At 42.8% G+C, this 6,000-nt stretch overlaps 1 long non-coding RNA gene across 1 annotated transcript in view; it reads left to right on the forward strand.

Annotated features, from left to right (window-relative positions):
- LOC148050832 (uncharacterized) overlaps positions 1-5,487 on the forward strand; it is an 89,326-nt gene extending 83,839 nt beyond the window's left edge. Inside the window, exons 3-4 of the long non-coding RNA XR_015700812.1 lie at positions 4,789-4,884; positions 5,357-5,487. This is a non-coding gene — a long non-coding RNA (uncharacterized LOC148050832). The remainder of the gene's footprint in view (positions 1-4,788; positions 4,885-5,356) is intronic.
- Positions 5,488-6,000: the final 513 nt, after the last annotated feature.

The following is a 6,000-nucleotide window of genomic DNA, read 5'->3' on the forward strand; positions in this document are numbered from 1 at the left end:
TTGGAATCATCAGTACCAAATTCCAGGTGTGCAAATTAAAGCTCTGAATGCTTCAGGTCTGATTCAGACTGCTGTAAAGTCAATAGGAGTCTCTCACTGCCTCCAGTGGGTTTTTGATGTGATCCTTATTGAATAAACAATCAAGAAGTAAACATGTATAGAATATGATTACCTGGTCTCCAGCCTCTGGATGAACTCTCTGCTGCATCGTGTAAATAGAACATTGGCATGTGAATTTCCAGCAACCTGCAGCAGCATTTCCATCGCCCACCTGGGTACCTCTGGTCAAGCTCATCTACGACTTCTGGCCCTAAGTCACTAGTCTCTGTTACACAAGAAGTAAGACTCTTACGATTTACAACTGTGATTACTGCCCTTAATATCCACGATGAGATCTTTTTTACATGAACTCTAAGCAGCTGCAAGTGCCTGCACCAGCTGGCAAGACTACCCCACACCCGTTCACCCTTTCCACAAGTCACTGTGGCTCCAAGGCTGCCAAGATGCTGCCTTGAGATGATCCAAAGGATCTCTTTTATTTTAACAGCACAGCTGTTTGTTATTCTGTCCAGGAGCAGTAAAGCTATCAATTATGCAGAAGGAGAACATTTTAAAGCACACTAAACAGCAAATAATCCTCTGCTCAGGATATTAAAATATCACAAACCACAAATTTCCCAGTGTTATGGCTTTGAAGCTGGCATCTGTGTGTTTTAACACCCCAGTCTAAAGACTGAGGAGGTGACGTGCTCATACTAAGCCTAGGGTAAAAGGGGCTGCACAAGATAGCCTTGTGTAGTCTGCTTCCAGGCCGGAATTGCTTTTGCAAACCCTTTCTCTCCAATATATTGACTTATAGTCACTGCCATGTTTGAATGACATATCTTCTTCACTGAAGCTAGGTACTGCTGGTTGTATCAAGCAGAGCCTTGGCCAGCATGTCTGACACCTTGTGACAGAGAGGGTGTCTGCACCTGATCCTTGCTGCATTTTTTGACCCATCTACTTTTTTTGACCTTGGAATAATTGCCCTAATTGCATGCTTGCACTAGGTCTTTGCCCTCAACTACTCAAAAGCAGTTTTTAAGGTACTGACCAAGTCAAGGTCTAAGGCAGCCTGACTGCAAGATGCTCATCAGAGATTCCTGCAGGATCAAATCCATCCAGATGTCACATGTACTGGTACAAGGTGTATTGCTGAGGAGATAAGAGGGGGTTAAGGCTATAGGCATAGATAGATAGATAGATAGATAGATAGATAGATAGATAGACGGACAGACAGACAGACAAACAGACACACTCTCCCTCCAAAAAGTTATGCTTACAGTTTGTCCTTCTCAGTCCTTCAACCAGCAGAGAAATGCTGGCCACACTGTTAGATAAATCCCACAGATGTGGAAAAAAGAAGCTTCCCTTAAGTTAAGATAGAGGATGAGTGGTGTTATCCAGCACTAAGGGAGAGATCTTGGAGACAAAGGAGGACAAAGTCCTGCACTGCCCTGTGGAAAGATATTGCATATGGCTTTGGGGAACAGAGGAAAAGTGTCACATAGCAAATATAAGGTCTGGATTTTAACACCAAGAGTCTTCATCCTATTTCCTGTGGTTGTCTGACACTATGCAATCATTTTCTAGCCCTGAAAATGATGGTCAAGGTTTGATAAAAGGTATAACTCATCAGTATGTGCAGAAGCATCTGTAAAATCCAGATGGGAAAATGACCTTGGCTCCTGCAGTTAAAGAGAAAATGAGGCTTGGGCCAGATTAATTCCCAGGGTTGCACATTGATTTCATTGGAGTTGCCCTGAGGGTGGGTTTGATTCTCAACTCCTTAAAGTTTCCAAATCAAAGCAAAATCCATGTGGGCTTTTCTGTTTGTTTTTTGTTTTGTTTTGGTTTGGGTTTTTTTCCCAATTGTTTTACTACAAGCTACAACAACTTAAAACTTATTCCTGCAGATCTGCAGGAGCAGGCAACTGTTTTACAAAGAAAAGGTAAAGCCTTCACCTGGAACAAGCTCATGCTGCCTTTGGAAAGATTTCATTTCATTCATGAGCTTGTCTTTGAAGTACCCCCAGATTTGTCTCTCAGTAGTGCATCCATTTGGTGTCTCTCTGAAGCCACCACCTGCTGATGTGGTTGCAGAATCTTCTCCCAAGGAACATATTTCTGAACAGAAAAAATGGTTTTATTGAATTAATAATAGACGGGCTCAAGCTGCAACAGTCAAAGTTAAATTTCTATATGGATGCAGACTCCAAGGTTTGGGCATGTCTAGAGCTATGTTTTCATGCTCCTTGGCAATCAGATCTATCCAATACTTAACTTTTTTCTTGGTTTAAATGCTACCACTTTATAAAAGGCCCAGTCAATTCTACAGATGGACTAAAATTCTCAAATAGTCCAGTTTTTGTATTTGGAGATTCAAGAAAAGAGAGGTGAGCGTAGGATTTAGAAGTTGGGTTTGGTTTTGTAAGGAAAAATATGGAAGGGGAATCCAAAAATGGCAAATTTGAACTAGACCCTCTTCCATGGCAAATTTAGGTGTCTGAGTCCCCATGGGGAGCATTCCCTGGGAAGCTCTGGTTACCGTGCTGACTGCACAGTTTGAATTCAGATTTAGGTCCTACACTGCAGCCCATTGACTCTGCTAGGAGAATCACTTGAACTTGCTGGCTAAGGGCAAGACTTGCAGTGCCCTAAATGTGACCTTGTGGAAGTTCATTACATACACACGTGAAAACTACCCATCTGAAGCCCAGAGGAACATTTGTAGATGTATGACTGAGCTGGGAATGACCAGAGTATCCATCTATTTGTGAAATAAGGTTTCCTGCTTCCACACCAGAAGTCAATGTTTTCCCAGCGTGTTGCTCCCTATTAGTTCTGCTTTCTGTTCTGTCTGATAGCAGGAAGCATAGAAAATAGTGGAAATTAAAAATGAAGATAACACAAAGGTAAACACACCTCTTTTTGATCTTCAAATTGAGTTAATGTCAATCAAAGCTTGTGCTCTATGCACTGGCTTGCCTCTTTGTTTAACGGTGACTTGAGTGGAACTATTTCACTTGCCAGCTTGTGTAGTAACTTGGAAAATAAAATTAGTAAGAGGCAGTGTCAGAGTCACAGCGTGTAAGTGACCCCCTCCAAGGCACAGTCAAATTGGAAGCTCTTTTCCTTTGCAGGGTCCCATTATCATATGATTAGACCACTTCATAAACCAAAATGTTGTGATTCTCATGACACCCCTGCGGCGGGGCTGGTTGCCAGCGGTTGGAGACTTTGGGCACCAGGGGTACAGACTAGGAACGGCGTAACAGGAGGGCTGACATCTCTGTGTCTCAGATTTTGGGGTTCTTGCTATGGGGTCTGCACAAATCAGGGTTCTTAGAAGCAGAATTGTCCAGGACATTGAGCCTTGTTTTCTTGTCTTTCCTGGCATGTCTGGAGGAGTTGTGTGGTGCTGTGGGGAGGACTCTGTGAGGACCCCCTCTGGGCTGGGCCATCAGCTGAAAGCCTGAGCAGGGTACTTGGCTTGGGATCCCACTGCTGCCCGAGCAGAAACTGCTCTGCCTTGTTTGGACTGGGATGCCCTGAGGACTCAACAAGGACAAGTTCCCAGGGAAACTCTGACCCCTGAGAAAGTAAAGCATCACTGTATGCAGGAGCCAAGTCAGGAACTGGATATAGAGACTTAAATGTCATCAAAGTCCTAGTTTAGGGACTGGTGCTAAGATGGAGCCACTGATTGCTTTTCTCCCTGCAATTTTTCTCAGAGCTCAAGGAATTAAAATTCACCAAAGCCTTATTTCTGAAAGACTTTAAGTCTGACATACTTTGACCTTCACAATGTCAGTTAGTTTGACTGTCTGACCAATGTTTTCCTCCTCCCCTGTGCTTCCCGTTCATTTTTGTGTCAAGCAATGAGAAAGAAGGGTAGTAACCAGCTAAGATGCAGATTACACACAAGGTTAGCACAGCGGAAGCAGACTGCCTTCTTCTACCAGCTCTGCTCAGTATTTAAACTGAGATATTTAGTTCCCATGAGGAAAATTGTACTAGAATAGAAAAAGGCACAGCATGCAGCTATTATTGGGGCAGTGATTGTAATGAGCATGGAAAATGGAACAATATATAACCCATTCTTAATAGGCTCTTGGGAGGGTTATCCTCTGTTTCTCTCCAGATCCTGTACCCAGACACTTTTTTTTTGTAATTGGTAAAGCCTTTTTTTTTTTTTTTTGAGAGCCTAGATCCATTTGTATTGCTCAGTAAATATTAATGGCATTTCCCAAAGATGGATTATCCCCATGCCTGCACCAGAGTGTGGTTTGAATAAACCAAACTCCCTTTTCTCTTTCCAAGAAGTTGTTTGACCAGAGTTCTTGTCCTTTCCAGAAGTCCATAAAAGGTCAAATCTTTCTGCATTGATCCTCCAGTTGCCTCAGGTGGGAATGCTTTGGAGCCTGTGCGAGCTCCTTGCGCCATAACAATGATCCATAGTGTTTGCACTGGTGAAATGAGCCCTGGAGCCATGCTGACCTAGACCTTTGCCAAAGAGAAGGTGCCTGAAGTCCAAGAGGGAGGCAGGCTGGGAAGATACCCAACTTTCTGTGCATGCAGCAGTTAGTTATAAATGTATCATGAAAAGAAATGCTCTATCCTGAAATAGTAGTTACTTAGCTTTAACTTTGTGGCCACAAAGGTTTGAGACATTGGTATGCTTAAACGTGATGCTAAAAATGTATCGGCCTGGCTATGGGATTTTTTTTTTTTTTTTTTTTTAAGAAAAAAGAAGAACATGGGGAATTGGTTGATGTCATGATTGTTGCTCAGCAGTCGAAGAAAAGCAGTCAAGTTTTACTCTATGCTGGTGAGGAGGAGGTAAGCCTTGTTGCCTTTTATTCCACGGAAACAGCTTTCAATCAATCACCCTGAAGGCTGAAGCGTTTGCGGTGGGAGAGGAAAGATGTGAATGCTTTGCTTCACTGAGGAAGTGCAGTGGTGTTTCTTTTGATTTTACTCATAGGTGCTTGCAGTGGGTCATCCCATAGCAGCAACTAAAAATTTTGTTCCAGTTTTGGGAGAGGAACTGGGCCCTGAAGACACTCACTTTTGTCTTTTCTTGGTGGTTTTTTTTTTTTTTTTCCCTTGATGGAAAGTGACATACAAGCTGAGCCCTGCCATCTAGGACCAGGGCTAAGCTATGCCACAATTAATGGAGGTCTAGTGTTGGGCATGTTTTAGGGCCAATGCCCCCCCATGTTAAAAGTAGTGTATTTTAGTGTATGCCCATTAGCAAAGGTTGGTTTTGTTTGCTGTAACTAATGATAATTCTGAATCTTCTTTTTTTTAGGAATTGTAGGCCTCAAAAAGTCAGGGGTTTTTTCATGTCTACACCATACATACATACTGCAGCTTTGCTGGCATGAAGCCAGGAAGGATGGCACACACTGTTTCCTGCTAGCTCTAATCAGCCTGGAGAGCTTACAACACCACTTGCTTCAGCTTTGCTCAGAGAGTGTGGCAACGATGTCTTTCTGGGGCAGTAACACTCATGGTGCACAATCAGTGCAGTTTAAGATGTAAAGATGCAAAGTGAGGCTTGTGACAGCTTGAAGAATTGCAAATAAAAAATGTTGACAGACGACTTTCATAAATTTCTTTGCTGAGTGTCAGTTTTGCTTTACAGCACATTGTCACATGCCAATGCTGACACTTGTGGCATAACTTGCTGGTGCAGTATGGCATGCTTGTCGTGCTGGTATCTTTTTCTGTGGTTTTTTTCCTAGTAAATTCCTCATGGTCCAAACTGGAGCCATGTTATCAGGTTTTGCCCTTGATGCATAGGTGAGAGGAGCTGTGTGGCATAGCATGTACTGCCAGAACAGTGTGGACATCACAAACCAAACTAAGGTGAAACAAAGTGAATGTTTTACATGTACCCATATTTCTGTGCTGTAAAGTGTTTTCTGCTGCTGGACTTCAAATGTGCAAGTT

This window comes from Nipponia nippon, unplaced genomic scaffold (assembly GCF_047370975.1).
Source record: "Nipponia nippon isolate SJK-2023a ecotype South Korea unplaced genomic scaffold, ASM4737097v1 scaffold_7, whole genome shotgun sequence".
Lineage (NCBI taxonomy): Eukaryota > Metazoa > Chordata > Aves > Pelecaniformes > Threskiornithidae > Nipponia > Nipponia nippon.